The 19528-nt window shown below is 46.5% G+C and overlaps 1 long non-coding RNA gene across 6 annotated transcripts in view; it reads left to right on the top strand.

The window, feature by feature from the left end:
• LOC127487206 (uncharacterized) overlaps positions 1–19528 on the top strand; it is a 330743-nt gene that overhangs the window by 141380 nt on the left and 169835 nt on the right. The gene's annotated exons all lie outside the window — the stretch shown is intronic.

The raw sequence follows: 19528 nt of genomic DNA, 5'->3' as shown, positions 1-19528 counted from the left end.
CCAGAGGCAGGCAGTTCACGCAGCCGTTAAGGACCTAATGACTCATTTTGATTGCCTTGGGCATTCACTGCTTCTGTGTGCCGTAACTACCACGTGTCCCTGGCCCAGATGTTCATTCACTTAGGCCTTCATTTACGCCATCAAACTTCAAATATTTGTTAAACTTTGCATCAGCCATGTGCTAGCAATAATAAATACGGTAAATAAAACATTGTGTTAATCTTTGTTTTTTAACCGCTTTTTATTTATTTCCATCTTCTTACAAGATAGAGTGACACACACACACACAAACCCACATACACACACACACACACAGAAGGAGGGAGGGAGGGAGGGGGGGAGGGAGGGAGAGAGAGAGAGAGAGATGTCTTCCAAACGAAGTCTAATTTCCCAAAGGCCTGCAACTGCCAGAGCTGGGCCAGGCTTAACCCAGGGGTCAGGAACTGCACCGAGATCTCCCGTGTGGATGGCAGAGGACAGAATTCTCGAGCCGCCCTGTGCTGCCTCGCGTGACGTATTAGCGGGCAGCTGAATTGAAAGTGGAGCAGCTGGGGTCATTGCAGGCACTCTGACGCAAGATGCAGGCATGGAAAATGACAGCTTAATCCACTGAGCTACACACAGTGGCCACCCAGCCTTGGTGTTAGAGGTCAGCACCAGTTACTGACTTATACTCTGTGTAAATGTTCCAGTCCAGGAGATTTTTTTTTTTTGGACAGGCAGAGTTAGACAGTGAGAGAGACAGACAGAGAGAAAGGTCTTCCTTTTTCCATTGGTTCACCCCTCAAGTGGCCACTACAGCCGGCGCCGATCTGAAGCCAGGAGCCAGGTGCTTGTCCTGGTCTCCCATGGGGTGCAGGGCCCAAGCACTTGGGCCATCCTCCACTGCACTCTCGGGCCACAGCAGAGAGCTGGCCTGGAAGAGGAGCAACCAGGACAGAATCCGGTGCCCCGACCGGGACTGGAACCCGGGGTGCTGGCGCCGCAAGGCGGAGGATTAGCCTAGTGAGCCACGGTGCCGCGGGAAATATTTGAGTTGTACATCGATCAGTCACATGCTTTGATTTTGGGCAGATGTACCTGGTCTTATTCTACAGTGAGTGAGAACTTATGCTAATTGTTCTGAATCACAGGACACAGCCTGCTCAGAAAAACAGGGAAGTCAATCAAAATTCATCCGTAGCCTGGTTTATCTCCTTGTTTTGACAGTGTCCAAATAATTCCAATAACGACAACATTGGGAGAACATAAAAGCACACTGAACGGGTTTAGCTGTTGTCTTGTTTGATCCCGGCACCATGCTGCTTGGACATCTAAGAAGTCTACTACTTTCCCAAGAACACCAGAAGAGTACTTGAGAGAACTTGGGGCCAAGAATCTGTTTCTCCATAACCATGGCCTTGCCCCTGGAGAAGCCTCCAGAATTCTCAGATATCTCTATTTTGTTGTTTTGTTTTGTTTTGTTTTGTCTTTGACAGATTTAGAGAGAGAGAGAAGGGTCTTCCTTTTTCCATTGGTTCACACCCCAAGTGGCCTCTACGGCCAGCGCGTTGCAGCCGGCGCATCGCACTGATCCGAAGCCAGGAGCCAGATGCTTCTCCTGGTCTCCCATGCGGGTGCAGGGCCCAAGCATCTGGGCCATCCTCCACTGCACTCCCTGGCCACTTCAGAGAGCTGGACAGGAAGAGGAGCAACCGGGACAGAATCCGGCGCCCCAACCCGGACTAGAACCTGGGGTGCCGGCGCCACAAGGCGGAGGATTAGCCTAGTGAGCTGCAGCACAGGCCCAGATGTCTCTTAATGCTTTTTCTCTGGTGTATGCATTATTTTAAAATAATCTGTTCCTATTTAGTATTCCTGTAACTTGCAGATGAGGACTTTCTTTGTTTCATAGTAAGATAAGCAAAACACTGGGATAATATGGGTACCAATACACAAATGTTTATATTCTCCAAATACGGTAAATTTAGGCAACTTCAAATACAGCCACCACCACCCCACCCCCCCCACACACACACACAGCTGGAAACAAGGCTTCAATCCTTTGCATTTAGTCAAAACTGCTAAATTTTGTCAGGGCAAACACTGATTTGTGGCTTTTTAAGGATGAAAATCTGCGATATGGAGAGAAATAACTGATCATGTGTCGGATGTAAACAAAACTGGGAGGGCAAAATACTGCTCTTGTTCAACATCAGGATGGCACGGAGCATCAGAGTTGCACCCAGGCTGTCTTGAGCCTCTCACCAGCCACTTCCTAGGTACTCTCTGTCCTTCACTGTCAGAGAGCCGCACACACGGCATTTGTTCTTATATACCCAAGGATCAGTGGAACACTTTGACTTTGTGGTCTTGAAAGAACTTTAGACTGAATTCATTGCGTCTCACCATAACCTGTTTTTTTTTTTTTTTTTTTTTTTTTGACAGGCAGAGTGGATAGTGAGAGAGAGAGAGAGAAAGGTCTTCCTTTGCCGTTGGTTCACCCTCCAATGGCCGCCGCGGCCAGTGCACTGCGCTGATCCGATGGCAGGAGCCAGGAGCCAGGTGCTTCTCCTGGTCTCCCATGGGGTGCAGGGCCCAAGCACCTGGGCCATCCTCCACTGCCCTCCCAGGCCACAGCAGAGAGCTGGCCTGGAAGAGGGGCAACCGGGACAGAATCCGGCGCCCCAACAGGGACTAGAACGTGGTGTGCCGGCGCCGCTAGGCGTAGGATTAGCCTAGTGAGCCGCGGCGCCGGCCCCATAACCTGGTTTTAATCCAGCATTCATTCTCCTCAGAAGGAAACACAGTTCCAAGAATTCCCACCAAGTCGGTGCCTTCAACTGTCACAAGCTATGTCGGATATTACAGATTAGGTGACGTCACTTTGAACGAATAATTTAGCCAGTTTTCAAGCCACGCCTCACTGCCATTCTGGACTTTGCCTTTTTTTTCTCTTGGAATCCATCCAAATCCCCCCAGATCTGCACCTGCCCCAAATCATCCTGTGGCTTTGATATTTCCCCCTGGATCTCTGAACGGTGCTTGTGTCTTCAGTCACTCTGTGCCCTGGTTTGAACACAGTTTGGCTGAGACCCGCATTGCAATGAGGTCCCAGCGTGTCAGGGTGGAGATGCCTTGTGCTCTTTCTGGGCGCATGAGGCTGTGGAGAGCGATCCGTGCATGGCTCCGAGGACTGGGTTAGGTCCCGCAAGAGCAGTATCATAGAGCAAGGCTGCCCTGGCGTTTGTCTCCCCGGGAGGACCTGCACTACAAAGCAGCATGAGCCCTCATAGTGAGTGCAGTGGTTGCTGGTGCTTTGCCCTTGAACTTCCCAGCATCCAGAACCATGAACCAGAACGAACCTCTTTGCTCTATGAATGACCCCATCACACGTGTTCTGTTGTGACAGTAAATGGACTCAGACCCCACCCTGTCACTCCCGGTCCTCCTCCCGGCACTCCCGCCCCGAGACTGGTGTGGTTCCAGCTTCTCTCAGCTCCACAAACACTGACAAGGAGGAGCATTCTGGCCGCGGGGTGCTAGATCTCATCCATCACCCACATATGGAGTCCCTGTGAGACGTAAAATGTATCTGTTGAAGTAGTAGAACATAAATATAAATGAACAATTAAGGGGGTTACTCAGGGGAGAATCGTTAAGGTGGTATGCATTTCATCTTCTTGTCAGGTGGGTCTGAGTTGATCTTCCAAATGCGTTGTTTTTGGAGCTGCCTCACCCTGAGTCCCGTCTCAGCCTTCCCCTCCCTAGAGACTCTCACTTCCCCAGGTTTTTCTGCATTGCCTTTTCCAGCTGCCGCTGTCTCATCTCTGTTTCCCTCAGGTGCCCAATTCTGCACTTGGAAATCTGTTCACCTTACTTAGTTTAAATTAATGGGTTGCTTCATTGGGCTTTTCAATCCCACTACTGTGGGGAGCAAACCGGACTAGACTGAGTTACTGGAATTAAGACTTATTCTGTGCATCTGCTCTCCCACAATATGGCGCTGGGAGAGAAGTAAACAGCTTCCGCACAGCTGCCTCCAGTTCAACTAATAAACTGTAGGACTTGCTCCTGATTGGAGGAGAGCAGCGTACTCGGCGTGTGGGCAGCCGAGTTGGGATTGGCGGAGGAGGACTATAAAGGAGGAGAGAGACGGCATGCACCAGGGAACATCTAAGGGGGAACATCTAGCTGAAGGAACACCCGTGCAGCCCCCGAGAAAGCCGGCCGGCGGTGTGCCGCTCCCCTGCGGAAGTGGGGAATGTGGCCAGGGGGAACTGTCCTTCCACGGAGGTGGAAGGGACAGTAGCCAACCCGGGAAGAACCAGCAGCAAACCCGGGAAGGGCCGAGCAGACGAAAGAACAGCGCAGGGTCCTGTGTCGTTCCTCCACGAAGAGGGGGAGCGACACACTACATCGCAAAATCTCATCTCTTCTGCTAACTGAGGCAGTTAATGTCTTCAGATCTGCAATCCTGAATAAGATTCCTCACACAGGGGATTCAAAGACAAAGTAGCCAGGTTGTGGCTGTTGCTCTAGGGTCCAGTCTCCAATATTGGGCAAGCAGCCAATAGGACAGAGGTAGAGGTGACAAAGGAGAGTGAAAAATAAGACTGGGGTGAGGGAGAGGGGGAGGGAGAGAGAGGTAGAGAAGGCAGCCAGGTAAAGATCTCTGCGGACAACATTTTCAGCATAGGTTTTAATTCATCCTCAGATGGGACACGCAGATGCCACATCCCCAGTGCTTTGTCACCGTTACTGTGCATTTGTGTGGACAGCAGCTTTGCAAGAAGCGCTATTAGGCCCCAGAGACCAGCTGGCACAGCAGCACACTCTAATTTCACGAGGTGCTGTGTTTATATTCTTTTTTTTTTTTTTTTTTTTTTTTACAGGCAGAGTGGACAGTGAGAGAGAGAGACAGAGAGAAAGGTCTTCCTTTGCCGTTGGTTCACCCTCCAATGGCCGCCGCGGCTGGCGCGCTGCGGCCGGCGCACCACGCTGATTCGATGGCAGGAGCCAGGAGCCAGGTGCTTTTCCTGGTCTCCCATGGGGTGCAGGGCCCAAGCACCTGGGCCATCCTCCACTGCACTCCCTGGCCACAGCAGAGGGCTGGCCTGGAAGAGGGGCAACCGGGACAGAATCCGGCGCCCCGACCGGGACTAGAACCCGGTGTGCCGGCACCGCAAAAGGAGGATTAGCCTAGTGAGCCGCGGCGCCGGCCAGTGTTTATATTCTTAAGGAAGGACACAAGATAGGAAATAAAGTTCCGATTCCATAGATTCCTAACAGTGGTAAAGTAGATGTGGTTGGTCATTTGCTTAGTTGGCCATGAACACTTTATGAGCCTCTTTTCTTAGGATGGTATCAGAGCTGCAAAGTGAGAAGGGCAGTTTTATGTATTGTTGCAGTTGTGACTTTTTAATTTTAGCAATTCTGCCAAAAAATGCAATTATTTCTTGACAAACTATAATGGGTTCCCACTGCATACATAAGTATTTTAAAGGCTAAAAATTAATTCAGTGATTGTGAAATCTCTTTCTGGATTAATGAAATGTGTGCTGTGTACATTTCAGATATGAGAGTAATTAAAAGTCAAAAGACTTGAGTGCTAATTCAAGCCCAGGAACTATTTGTCGTTTGCCTCTGCGGAAGTTTTTAATTTCTCTGCAGCTCTATTTCCTTCGTCTGCACTTTGGGGAAACTCACAACCCTTGCCTTTTTCTTCTCTTGCATATCCGTGGCTGTCGCTTGGTCCTCCTTTCCTCCAGTGGACTGTGAACCCCAGAGGAGCTGTAGCAGGTGGAATGGGGAGTGGAGGTATAATCATGCAGAGGCTCCCCAGGGGAGAGGGTGTCTGGAGACTCCCCACTGATATGTATCCCCTGAGGAGGTTTAAACCTGCACAGCTTCTCAGTTCAGAAAATAGAAGCGCCTCCTAGGTGCAGGTCCTTTTCCACCGTGAGTCATATCGAAACCATTTATGCCAAACCTTTGTGGAATGCAGAGAGCATAGTTTCGTAATGAAACTATTTGAAATTCTAGACCCAAGGAGGTATTTCTAACACGCAAATTGCTGACATTTGCCCATATATTTGCAAAATGCCAACATAGCCAGCGGGAATTTTTCTGTAAATGTTCCCCATAATGTCCAAATGATGGCTTCCTTTTATTAAGCAAGGCTAAGACATAGTTACTTTGTGGTCATAGAATCTCAAGGTTTTGCCTGCCTGCTGTAACAGACACTGCTTGATTCCCACTGTGGAGACAGAAATGAAACTCTGTATAGAGTTGGAATTATTCATGATGCTACCTAATTCATCATTGGAAATCCATTGAGGATGATTTCTTTAGTCTCAGATATAACACAACTTTTCCTTAAGATATTTTATGGATTAAGTTACAAAAATAGTTGCTCAGATCATCCCTCGCTGTCATGTAAAATAGTCACTGAATATTTTTTATATTCCGCACATTGCTTTAAGGTTTGTTAGATAGCTCAGTCCTCTCAGTTAGCAAGTCAAGCTGATTTTCTCAAGGCCACATGTGTGTAAAATAACAGAAACTAGACAAAAAAGGTCTTAAACTGTGGGATAGACTGTGGCCCACTGATGAAGACATCGGTTGGGACTCCCATGGCTTTGAGACCTGGTTCTACTTTCAATTCTAAGTTCCTGCTAATGCAAACCCTAGGAGGCAACTCAAGCAGTTGAACCTGAGCATGAGAGGTCTTTCTCTCTCTCTCTCTCTCTGATTGAAATACATATATTTTAAACTTGAAATTCTACACTTGTCCTTCCAACTGAGTCCACTGGTCAGTCCTCCAAGCTTTGGCTCCACAGGTCAGCTGAAGTACGAAGAATTCACTTCAGGAAAACTCTGTTGAGCTTGGGCTGACCCATCTCTCCCTTCCACCCTGAGGGTGCTGTTCCCACGCCTCCTGTGTCAGGGACACGACGCACACCTGAGATGCAGCTAAGCTTGCTCTGTTGGCCTCTCAGCACTTGGCCTTAATTGCACTAAGAAGCCTTGTGTCTCACTCATGAACAGATGTGGTCCAATGAGGAATCACTCAGCATTAGTAAAAATGAGGAGACGCCGACTCTCACTGAATTGTCACACTTTTTTTTTTTTAATTTAGAGATTTCCTCCCAGGAGATTTCCCTTGTTGAGAAGGAAATTTAAAATTCAGCAATTGCTTGATCCTCTCTTCAATGTCTTCATTTGCTACATTGACATAAAAGTCAGTCCACTCTGAGACTTTAATACAACTGCAGAATGGCATCGTTTGAATCTGCTTGACCATCTCTCTGTTTTACTCTCAACTACTACCACCTGTGCAACCAGTCTCTCATCTGTCTGTGAGGATAGGCAGTCCTTAAACAGGTTTATTTAAATGTTTATTTTCTTATTTGCTCTATAAATGGTATTATCAGATTTTAATAATCATTTCCAATTAGTGGCATTTGGGTCATCTGTGATTTTTGCATCTTGTGTGAATTTTACATGCATGTGTTTATTGAGTGTTTCGACAAACATCTAGTTTTTAAAAATGTGATGGGTCCATACTATGTGGATAAATATTTTAAAGACTTAAAAATCAGTTCAAAATGATTTTGAAGTCCTTTCCTAATTTGATGAAATATGCATAATGTACCTTCTCAAACGTGAATGTTTAGTAAAGTAGATTAGATGTACCAAGTGTGTGTAAAATAGACTATGTAACTGGAGAATATATGCTGTAACTTCGAGTCATGTCACAATTTAGCAGTCTCTCGGATGACTTGAGATAGCGTGTTGCAGTGGCAAACGTGTTCCAGAGGTGGATCACAATGAGCGTTTGCTGAAGGGAACTACACTAGTGCTCTACTAATGACCAGCGGTTTGCATAGGATAGAGATTCTGAGAAATCCCAGAGCACATTATTCCAGGACTTAGAGTAATTATGATGGCACAGATGTCAGAACAGCCCTTGTTAAATCGAAAGGGATAACCTGCATATGAGTTCCTGAAACTACTCCATTGTTAAACATTTGCCAAGTGTTACACAAGGGGTTTCATGCTGTGTGAGAATTTGGCCATGTACTCTGTTCATCGACTGTGCAATACAGGACGAAGATATCCTGCTTTTCAGATGAGGAAAGAGGGTTTTGAGAGTGGAAATTGCTTCAAGGTTACACAGACTGGCATATCGGAGAGAAGAGTCTGAAGCCAGTATTTTAGTCCAGCTCTAAAAGCTTCCCCTTTCAAAATGTTATAGAATACCCCCAAAACTGGTTGGAGGAATTGCTACAGAGCCCCCTAAAACCGGACCTGCTCACTTGGCGTGCAGCCAGCCAGTCACCGACAGCAGCGTGGTGAACCTGGTGAGGTGTCTACGGCCAAGCACAGAGCAGGGGGCCCGGTCGCTGTCAGTGGATTCCCGGATAGTTAGGGGTGAAGGCCCTTACGGTGCAGACCAGGGTTGAGAGGTGAATGCTGTACGAGTGGCCAGGTCCCTGGTCGAATGCGGTGCTGGTGGCCTCCCTTTGAGCATTTGGCAGTGCCGAGTTCTCTGGGCAATCTTGGTGTTGGCCAAGTGGGCTCCGGTCAGTCTGGGTGCTCTACACAGGCAGTAGTGACTTTGGGCTCTGGGTCTAGAGTTCCATGCACAGAAACCCCTGAAGACGAGATGGAACATCAGGGTCTCCTCCACGGGGGAGATAGCCGACCTCATGAGTCCATGGTTAGGGACCTTGCAGGGCCAACTGCACTGCTGTCTCAGCTCAGTGAGTTAATTTCAATATTAAAAGTATGGCAAGGAATCTTTCAGCTGAGAGAGGGAGGCTGGGGGCCTGAGACCCGATGCTGTCTAGTGTCTGTGTTCCAAGCCCTGCTTACAGGCTGAGTCTCATGAAGAGCTGTCATTAGAGTGGGTGATGCTGACATGTTTTCCAGTGGTGGGCTGGGCTGTGGGGCCCAGTAGTTGGGTCAGACCCTAGTCCAGATGTGGCTGTGAAGGTGTTTTATATCAGTGTAGCATCTGCAATCACTTCTCTTTAGTCAGCTTCACCCTTGGTAACGTGGGCAGGCCTCACTCTATCAGCCCCAAGACCTTAGGAGCAAAAATCTGAGGCTCCCAGAGGAAAAGGAGCTCTGTACGTAGGCATTCTCCCTGGGTTTATAAATCTCATGCTAGAGACTGGAGGAGCAACTTCCAGTTTCCAGCCGACTGGCCTACCCCGTGGATTTGATTTGTCACAGTCCAGAATTGTGCTAGCGAGTGTCTTAAGATCAGTCTCTGAGTACATTCATGAACATACACACTCGTGTGCGTGTTTACATGCATTAACACACGTGCACTCACACATACTCCATTGCTCCCTCTGTCTAGAGAACTCTTACAGGTGCGGAATCTATACAGTGCCTTCTGTTTAGTTCTCTTATTTTAACTTCCTTGTGGTATTATCTTCTTAGTTGATCAATTGTAATCGATGTGTTTTATGTAGAGAGGGTATGTTTGCATTAAGTTTTATTTCTGTACTAAGTCTTCATTTTTGTTGTGAGCACGTATGGTCACTTTTAAGAATGGTTAAAATGGGGCCAGATACAGGAAACATCGTACCTCTTCAAAATATAAATATTTTGTGTTTTTGGGTATATACGTGAAGTTAATTTCTGAACAGTTTTCATATTTGTTTTGCTGCTAACTGAATCATTTTATGTATGGATTTACCTTGCAATTGTTTAAGGGCTGGAAACAATAGGAGTATCTCAATCTTCTTAACTAGTAACATAATGCAATCCACTTTGAGCTATGAAATAAATGAAATCAGCTACTTCCTTTATTGTCTAATTCAGCATTTCCCAAACTTCACCCTTGAAATACTGCTTTTTGACATGGCCATCATCTCCTATGTTCTTATTAGTGCTTTGAATTCCACTCACATTGTATGCACACACATTTGTTTAAAGTGTAAGTTCTGTATCGCTATGAGTGAAAAAGCTAGAATCATTTTCCATAAATAAAAGGAAAAGATGAAAAAAGTCTATAAAGATAGAACCATGTCACTGTGTTCTAGTGAGTTCCTGTTCCTCCTTCAGGTCTTTGTACACGGGGCCTGCGTGCTCCTGACTAAGGTTACCGAGGTTGAAGTCCCAGCAGCCCTCACGGAGTCGCTGTCTGCAGGGCACTCAGGCAGAGTGAAGACTCTACCGGCTAGCGCATTGATTTGATGCTGCTTTTGGGAACGGCAGTCTCGTGCTTGCGGCTTTGACCTCCCTCTGGCCCTGTCAGGACAGGCCTTGGGCCTCGAATCTTTGCTCCCAGCAGCCGGAGCGTTCTCCCCAGCCGTGCCGCTGTGTCATTTGTGTGGCTGGTCTTTCCCTGTTTCAGACTCAGTCCGTGTCCCCTTGTTTTGCTTGCGTGTGTGCATCACATGTCACCTGACCAGCCCTGTTACTGTGTGTGCCCTTGCAAAGAGCGGACAGAGGGAGCACAGGCCAATTGCCTTACTGCCCTGCTGGCCCTGGGGATGGATGTCCACCACTGATACGGATTTGGCTCTGTTTCTTCTCTGTGCCAGTAAAACCTTGTCGCCTCCAGTGCTTGACTGTGTTTGGTCTCCCTTGGTGACCCCAGAACACGGACCACAGTGGAAGGGCTCTTCTTGTAGGCTTGGCGACAAGCAGCAGGTGCCGCTGGTCCAGCAGCCACCAGCTCAGATCATCTCCGAGCTGGGTGGATCGCGCAGTGCTGTTCTCTTCAGCAGCTTCCAAGCTTCTCCTTCAGACCTCCAGGTGGAGACTGAGAAATCCCATTCCCTTCGTCATGAGAATGCTCTCTGCTGCCCCACGCCTACTTCTGCAGCCATTGCTGTTGCAAACCAGGAAGTCGAATCTCTTCTTCATCAGGATCACTGTTTTAGCCCCTTGGTCTTTTCTCCCTTCCTCCCTGTTGTATGCTGTGACTAGATTTGAGAGAGGATTTGAGATAGGTGCAGAGGCCTTGTGGGGCAGCTGGTGCCAGGATGGCAGCTGTGACTCTGGAGTGGAGGTGGTAGCTTTGTTTTGATGAGTGAACCTGGCAAAATCGCACGCTCTGCTCTGCCCACTTGACTGAGTAAACACCATTATCTGTGAAGTTGTTCGAAGGGCACAAACCCCTTCATTTCCTGTGAGCTTGATTTTACTTAGTGAAGAGTTTCATAATTTTATAATGTTTCTGCAGGAGACACTCCAAAATTATTCTTATAGGTACACAAAACCTAAAATAAACTACATGTAGTAATTAAAATTCATATATATATATATATATATATATAGAGAGAGAGAGAGAGAGAAAGAGAGAGAGAGAGAGAGAATTTCAGGGACAGACTTTCTCCTGGTGAAAAGACCTTTCAGTTGGAGTAATTGTTGGTTAAGAGCTATTGTTGTCTTTTTGGGTAGAAGGAATGAAGGATGGGAGACAGGGATAGGAACTGTGGAGGAGAAACAGTCTTGTCTTGTTAGACTTTGACATCTGCAAATAAGTTAGACCAGGAACAATAATCACAATTCAAAGATGGTCTGTCTCCAGGCATTTTAGGACGCGAGCTCTCAGCAGAGACGGGCAGTTGACACAGATGAAATTGCAGGGCTTTTAGAAGTTAATTCTTGAGGGCTACCACATAGGAGCTTTTCCTTTCCGGCTTCACATAACCTTGTTAAAATACGCTATTCGGAGCTGGCGCGGTGGCACAGTAGATTAAGCTGCCCTTTGCAGGGCTGGCATCCCATGTGGGCACCTGTTCCACTCCAGACTACGCCACTTCTGATCCGGCCCCCGATAATGCACCTGGGAAAGCTGCAGGAGATGGCCCAAGTGCTTGGGCCCCTGAATCCACTCGGGAGACCTCCATGAAGCTCCAGGCTCCTGGCTTCAGATCAGCCCAACTCTGGCCAGTGTGACCCTAGGAGAGTGGGGTCTACCTCTTGGCTTCATTGAGGCAAGTTCTACTTGCCACGAATCCCTACCTGTTGACTACCAGGCAGCTGCACTAGAGTCCTGGCTTAGAACTGCATTCTAAGCTGTGATAACCTTCCTTTGCTTATATTTTTTCTGTTTTCGCTGAAATGGAGAGAAAAGGCAGCATTCTTATCAGCAAGGCTGGCTGATACCCAGAAAATAGTTTTTTAAAATCTGATCAGCGTCAAAGAGCTTTTCAGAACAGTTTCTCATTCTGAAAGAAGGTTACTAGGGCTTCAAAATGGGGAGGTCAGTAGAGAATTTAGAGGGGTTTGATGTCTGGACTCAGGTAGATCAAGGGAGGTGTTTCAAGGTGAGAAATTGCCTGAGATAGGACAGATTCGCAGGAAATATTTCACAGTTGGTGAACATAGCCAGGTGAGGATTTTAAAGTGATTTTTGACAAATGATTGGTTTTCCTGATGAATAATCTGACCTCAGAGGACTCTTTGCCCAACCGAGCAGCTCTGTTTGGATATTTTTGTCTGTAGGACTAAACCAGTTTGGGATGATTTATTGCAGCCAGCAGGGAATGTATCTGGTGGGTTACAGTCTTATCTTTCTGGGCAAGATTTCCCTAGAACTAATGGGCAAGTCCTGGTGACTGTGATGGCCTCATATCTCAGTCCCATTAGGAAAGCTGTGTGGGTGCAGGGGCCCCGTTTCTCTGATTTCTCTCTGCTTGTTGTTGCTCCCATGTCCAAACAAACATTCCTTTTGTGATTAGGAGATGATTCTTTCTGCCAAAAAAAAGTTTCTGATCTTGTCTGTTGTGGTTATACTTTGCTTACTTCTCAGGTATAGCTATACTTAGATTGCATCTTCATAGAACATAGGAACAATGATGATGATCTCTTAAAAAAAATCTCTCCCTTTTGGACCAAAATTAACCTATGCATAACAGGAATGTTACTCAAAATTTTCTGTTGTATTTATTTTGCTTCTCTGTGAGCTTCTTGCCTTGTCATTATCTCAGTATTTCTTTTTTTAAGATTTATTTATTTATTTCAAAGTCAGAGTTACACAGAGAGAGGAGAGGCAGAGAGAGAGAGAGAGAGAGAAGTCTTCCATCCACCAGTTCACTCCCCAGATGGCTGCAACGGCCAGAGCTAGGCCAATCCAAAGTGAGGAGCCAGTAGCTTCTTGCAGGTCTCCCAGGTGGGTGCAGGGGCCCAAGGACTTGAACCATCTTCTCCTGCTTTCTCAGGCCATAGCAGAGAGCTGGATTTGAAGAGGAGCAGCCAGAACTCAAACTGCCACCCATATGGGATGCCAGCACTGCAGGCAGCGGCTTCACCACCTACACCACAGCACAGGCCCCTCAATATTTCTGATCTAATCCTCCTTCAATATGATAAATGCTACTTAACACACCTATTTTATGACATGTATTGGGTGAACTTGGGTGTTCCTTACTTTGAATTTCATTCTAATCACCCTGACATCTTTAATAAAAAAATTCCAGGGAACTTAAGAAAATACTGGTGTTCAGTACTTCCTCCAGTGTTTTGAACTGTATCGATCTGGAGCCTGCCTTGGGCACTGGAGATATTTCAGTCTCCCCAAGTTATTTTTATTTTCATCCAAGATTGTAGGGAGGTCAGCAATGAGCAAGACACTTGTGGTTTCGGGGAGCTTTAGTGGAAGAACAAACGCGTATAAATGCAATAACAACTGCTTGAATAGCATTGTCCTAAGAGCTGTGAAGAAAAATGTGAGGCTGCTATGAGGGTTTCCCATAGTTTCCCAGTGTTCTTATCAGGGCATTCAGCAGAGGATCCCCTGGGAAGGGGTATTAAGGACAAGACTTCAAGGATGAGTGGTAGATAAGCAGATCAGAGAGGAAAAGAAGCAGCACGGTGAGTGGTACACCCTGAGGCTGTGATGGTCTTGAGGAGGTAAGATCATAGAGAATGCTTGTGTGAGGCTGGAGTTGGTGGAGTTTATGGAATGTGGAACTGATTTTTGTCACTCCCCCATCTCGCGGAGGAACGACATAGGACCCTGCGCTGTTCTTTTGTCTGCTCGGCCCTTCCCGGGTTTGCTGCTGGTCCTTCCTGGGTTGGCTGCTGACCATTCCACCTCCGTGGAGGGGCGGGCCCCCCTGCCACTTTCCCCACTTCCGCGGAGGAGTGGCACACCGCCGGCCGGCTCTCCCGGGGGCTGCTCAGATGTTATCTGGATGTTCCTGGTGCATGTTGTCTCTCTCCTTTATAGTCCTCTTCCACCAATCCCAACTCTGCTACCCACACGCCGAGCACGCTGCTCTCCTCCAATCAGGAGCAGGATCAGCTCCTGCAGCTTGTCAAGTTGGTGAGAGGCAGCTGTGTGGAAGCTGTTTACTCCTCTCCCAGCGCCATATTGTGGGAGAGCAGATGCATAGAATAAGTCTTAATTCCAGTAACTTAGTCTAGTCCGAGTTGCTCCCCACAATTTTAATATTGTGGCTAAAGGCCGATGCTGTGGCGTAGCAAGGAAAGCCACCACCTACACTGCCGGCATCAAATATGGGCACCGTTAGAGTCCTGGCTGCTCCTCTTCTGATCCAGCTCTCTGCTATGGTCTGGGAAAGCATGGAAGATGGCCCAAATCCTAGGGCGCATCCCTGCATGGGAGACCCAGAGGAAGCTCCTGGCTTCGGATCAGTGCAGCTCTGGCCATTATGGCCATCTGGGGAGTTAACAAGGGGGTAGAAGATCTCTCTCTATGCCTCTTCCTCTGTCTCTCTGCCTTTCAAATAAATAAATAAATCTTTAAAAAAATCATGACTATCAAATAGGGACGCTGTCACTTAGGATCTTCCTGGGAGAGCACGGAATGAATTTTGACTTCATTGTAGGGCTCATGGGGAGCACTTGATGGCAGATTCCTACCATATCTTAGAAGGCTCATTCTGGCAGGCAACCATAGGAGGGAACAGTTTTGGGATGGGAGGTGGACCAGTGTGACTTGGGATCAAGGACTCAATCAATGATTAGACCCAGGTGGCATGACGGGTTTGGACAAAGATGGTAGAAGTGATGAAGGAGACAGTCATGATTGGAGATAAGGTTTGGTGATATCATGGGTCAGTTTTCAGTGGTTTGGATATGGCTTGCATAATAACCGCAATGATAGGAAGCATTGCTAATTCTCCTGATACTGGCATCCCATAGTGATAAGTGATAGCACTGTGGTTTGTTCACAGTTGCCAGAGCCAGCAGAGGTGGTTATATACTTCATAGCCTGGCCAAGTTCATTGAAAATTCTTAGGTGTCCCAGATCTCCAGTAAGTCAGTTATTAAGTCAATAAAAATGTCTTGTGTTAGCATAAAGGAAGAAAGAATCCGGAGGAGTTACAATTCCTTGCAATAATTCTGATGAAATTCAAAGCTGATTTTTAAATCCTGTGCCTAGAAAGACATACCTTTTCCCATATTCAAAGTAAGCTGAACTGATTTCTTTTTTTATTTTGTTTAAATTGACACTTAACATGCAAACATATATAGTACGTTGTGATACTTCCACACATGTTTGGATATATAATGTGCTGTAATCAAATCAGAGTATTGGCCGGCCTTGAGGCTCAATAGGCTAATTCTCCGCCTGCGGCGCCGGCACCCCAGTTCTAGTCCCGGTCAGGGCACCGGATTCTGTCCCGGTTGCTCCTCTCCCAGTCCAGCTCTCTGCTGTGGCCCAGGAAGGCAGTGGAGGATGGCTCAAGTGCTTGGGCCCTGCACCCGCATGGGAGACCAGGAGGAAGCACCTGGCTCCTGGCTTCGAAACACTGCAGTGCCGGCCATAGCAGCCACTGAGGGGTGAACCAATGGCAAAGGAAGACCTTTCTCTCTGTCTTTCTCACTGTCCACTCTGCCTGTCAAAAAAAAAAAAAAAATCAGAGTATTTAGCACACCCATCTAATCTGCTACAACATTGCTCATTTCATTATGGTGAAATTATTCAGATCAGTCCTCTAAACACTGTGTTAGTCCATGTGTTGTTCCCTTAACTATCATACCTGAGAGGCGCTTCATGGCAAAGAGAAAGTTTGTTTCAGCTTTCGCTTAGGCTACAGTCAGGATCTGGTGGCGCCACACTTGGTATCTGCTGGAGCCTGCTCATGGTGGGTGCAGAAGAGCAGTCACATGGTGAGCCAGGAAGCAGAGAGGACAGCTGGACAGACTTGAACTCGGTCAACTCCATCATGAGAACCGCTCTCGGAGGGCACACAGCCTACATCCCAAGATCTCCGGCCAGAACCGCCTCCTCACATGCCGTAAGTAGGTCAAGACTTCACCTGTAATTCATCAACCGTTAACTCCTCAACACCAGAGTCTGAGCGCTACATGAGTTTTGGGATGACAAGACCTGTTCAATCCGTGGCAAATACTGTCAACTGTAGTAGTTAAACACCGGAACTTATTTTTCCTATGCAACTACGTGCAGTTTTGTGTTCACTTACTATTCTCTCCCGTATCGTGTCTTCTGCTCATCTTCCCCAGCTTCCGGGAACCACCACTTGTCCTTCCAGCTTCTGGTGTGTTCAGAGAGACTTGACCAATGTGAGATTGTTGGCATTTACAGCTCATGGAATCTAGCCCAAGAGATTTTGAGGTAATGGAAGTCACTTCGCTACAAATTAACCTCTTTAGTTGAACAATTTGTTTTTGAGAAGAAATCCTAGTGAAAAGGTCATTCCTTCCCACTTGTAGTAAACATAAAATTCAATCTTTTTTGCTGCTATATTAAATGTTCATAGGTCTGTTGAGAACAAGATAGTATGTAATAAAACGCTAATTAATATTTAGTCCAGAAACAATTTAGATTCACTCTGGACTCTCATGAAAATCCATTATTTCTGTGTGTAAATATATTTGCTTAATATGGAAACACCGTATACATTTCCTGAAGCAAATTTTAATATATTTAGAAATTTAGTAGTGGTTGTCAAAGCTACAGCTCTTGGCTAGTAATGATTGCTTTGACAAAATTTTATTAATTCCTACCCAAACACTTCATTAACTGTATTATGGGCCACGATTTCTGACAGCAAGGCAAGATGCTCTGTCTTGTAAGACAAATTCCAATTATATTTGCAACTGCTAACTCAGAAAGACTTCAATGCACAGAGTGCATATAATAGTCAATACATCTCATTATTCATTTGTCAAAACCCATAGAACATACAAGGGCACTTTTAAAAGTTGATGTAAAATGGAATTGAAAGATAAGTTTATTTTGATCCAAAAATATGTTAACATCCAGGCATAATTTTTTAATACTATGCATTTCCCATTCACTTTTAGAAGATCTCTCTCTGCATAGATTTCAAACTTTTTTGCACATAAAATGAACTTTCTATTTTGTTCAGTTTTGTGTGGTCTTGTTGAGGTACTTCAAACACTACCTAATGTAAAGTGTAGTCTGTGGGTGATAACCCCCTGCTAGTGCAGACTCAACACTCATAACAAATGTATCCTGTGACTGAGATAGTGTTAGTGGAGGGGCTGCATGTAGGGGGATGAGAGAGGACATGGAAGCTCTTTATCCTGTTCAGTTTTGTTTTGAACCTAAAACCACTTGAAAATTAGGCATATTGAATAGTCAATGCTTTGCTAATGATGTAAAAAAATAGGCTTGAAAAAGCATCAAGCATCACAGAACAGATGGGTCCCTGTGAGGAGCTTGCAAGCTCACCCTGATGTCACCCCCTGGTTCTGCAACAATGCTCTGCCTACGGATCACCCTCCTAGCCCATCGCAAATCAGCTATTCCCATGTGGCACTAGATGTGTGTTAAGAAGTCTTCCATTCTTAATTGGGCTTTTTCCCAGGTACATTATACGTTGCAGCTCATGAAGAGGTTGGCAAGGTGTGTGTGTGTGTGTGTGTGTGTGTGTGTGTGTGTGTGTGTGAGATAGAGAGAGAGAGAGAGAGAGAGAGAGAGAGAGAGAGGGAGGCAGAGATAAAGACTAAGAGTGAAGGAGATCAGGATTCAGATAATGTTCATCTCCAGTGACAGGGCAGCTGCTTTCTGCCCTGATCACTCGAGCAGTTCGTCTATTCCACGCAAACACTTTTCATCTGTGGAACTGTGAGAGCATCGCTACCTCCCAGGGTCTCGGGGAGGATGAAGTGACTAAATGATAAAACGCTGAGTGACTGGGCAGGGGTTGTCGCTGAGTCAGCGCCCTGTGTGAGGAACCTTTGACAGCCCCTCTCTGCACGAGGTCTGCAGCTCTGATGAGGAGGGAGTTGCATGCAACTGTGCTCTGATCCCATTCTGCTGTGAGATGCCAGGACCTGTCCAGAGCTCAATGGAAATGATCCAGTGGCCTGTTTTCCCAGTAATACCATTCGGTGGGCAACAACCCCAGCTGTTCGATACCATTAAAGAAAGGGTAGGTGTTCGTTATCCCCTAGAAAGTCTGCCAGATGTTGGGATTGAGGGATTATAGAGAAGATAGCGAGCTTATTCCACATACACACAGGTAAGTGAAGATACAGCTGCCCAGATCTCAAAACCAACATGGCCCAGGACTAGGTCTGCCTTAGAAAGTTAAAACACCCAGTGAAATAGGAATTTCAGAGAAGAGTAACAGGCAGTTTAGTGTATTTACTAAAAATAATGTTGCTTGCGTACCAGATATACAGATGAAGGTGGGAAGCCCCTGTCCTACTTGCTACGTCTGTGAGCCTTCACACCTCTTCCCTCTGTGTTCCCACGGCCACCCTGTGAAGGCTGTGTCTTCTCAAAGGTTTTACCCGGTACAGTGGAGAGCACTTAGCTCTGCTGCGTGTTTTATTCCTGAATGGGGCTCCTTGTCCATTTGCTCATCTCCATGTCTTTGTGCCAACATCCCCTTCCAGGGCTTCTTGACCTCACTGGCAAGTGCACCCTGTGACCGTGCCCAGGGATCTCAGCCGTCCCACCTGGGAGTCAGGCTCATAGAGCACATGGGACGTTTCAACTTGTTATCATTCAAAGGTTAGCACCAACGGAGCTAATGAGGTCAGCATTGCATTAGTTGGGTCAGAGAATGAAGTGGTGTTTAGATGGAAAGAAAATTGCTAAAACTGACAAAGAGCTAATGATAATTAGCTGCTTAATGGTGTGACGGAGGAGAGAGACAGCTGTAATCCTTGCCTAATGGCTTTTGATGAACTTCCTCTACCTCCTTTGTTATTGCATGAAGTATGATTTATCACAACTGAAGCATGGTGTATGAGCCTGCAGTTAGAGCTGTACCTTCACACAGTCTCGAATCATTTCCAAGGTTTTGGGGTGGATAATCTCCTTTTCCTCTTCGCAGTAAACCTCGCTAGTACTGACCCAGAGGATGGGGAGAGACGGCATTAGTCGAAGATAAGGGTCGAAGTGACAAATCCTAATCACTGAGCAAATTTTCCTGCTTATTGTAAAATAGTCACTTTTATAAGACACAGTTTTGGTGGGAGGAAGTATCCAAAACCCAAGAACAAAATGTTCTTCTGGATTTGGGGATTTTCTTGTGTCTCTCTTCTCCGTAGAATTATACAACCCATCGCTGCTTCTCATTCCCCGCCACGTTGCCCAGCTGTTGAT

The sequence above is a fragment of the Oryctolagus cuniculus genome, chromosome 10, assembly GCF_051225735.1.
Source record: "Oryctolagus cuniculus isolate XC-2025 breed Fujian yellow rabbit chromosome 10, ASM5122573v1, whole genome shotgun sequence".
Taxonomy (NCBI): Eukaryota; Metazoa; Chordata; class Mammalia; order Lagomorpha; family Leporidae; genus Oryctolagus; species Oryctolagus cuniculus.
This window is presented reverse-complemented; position numbering and strand designations above follow the sequence as displayed.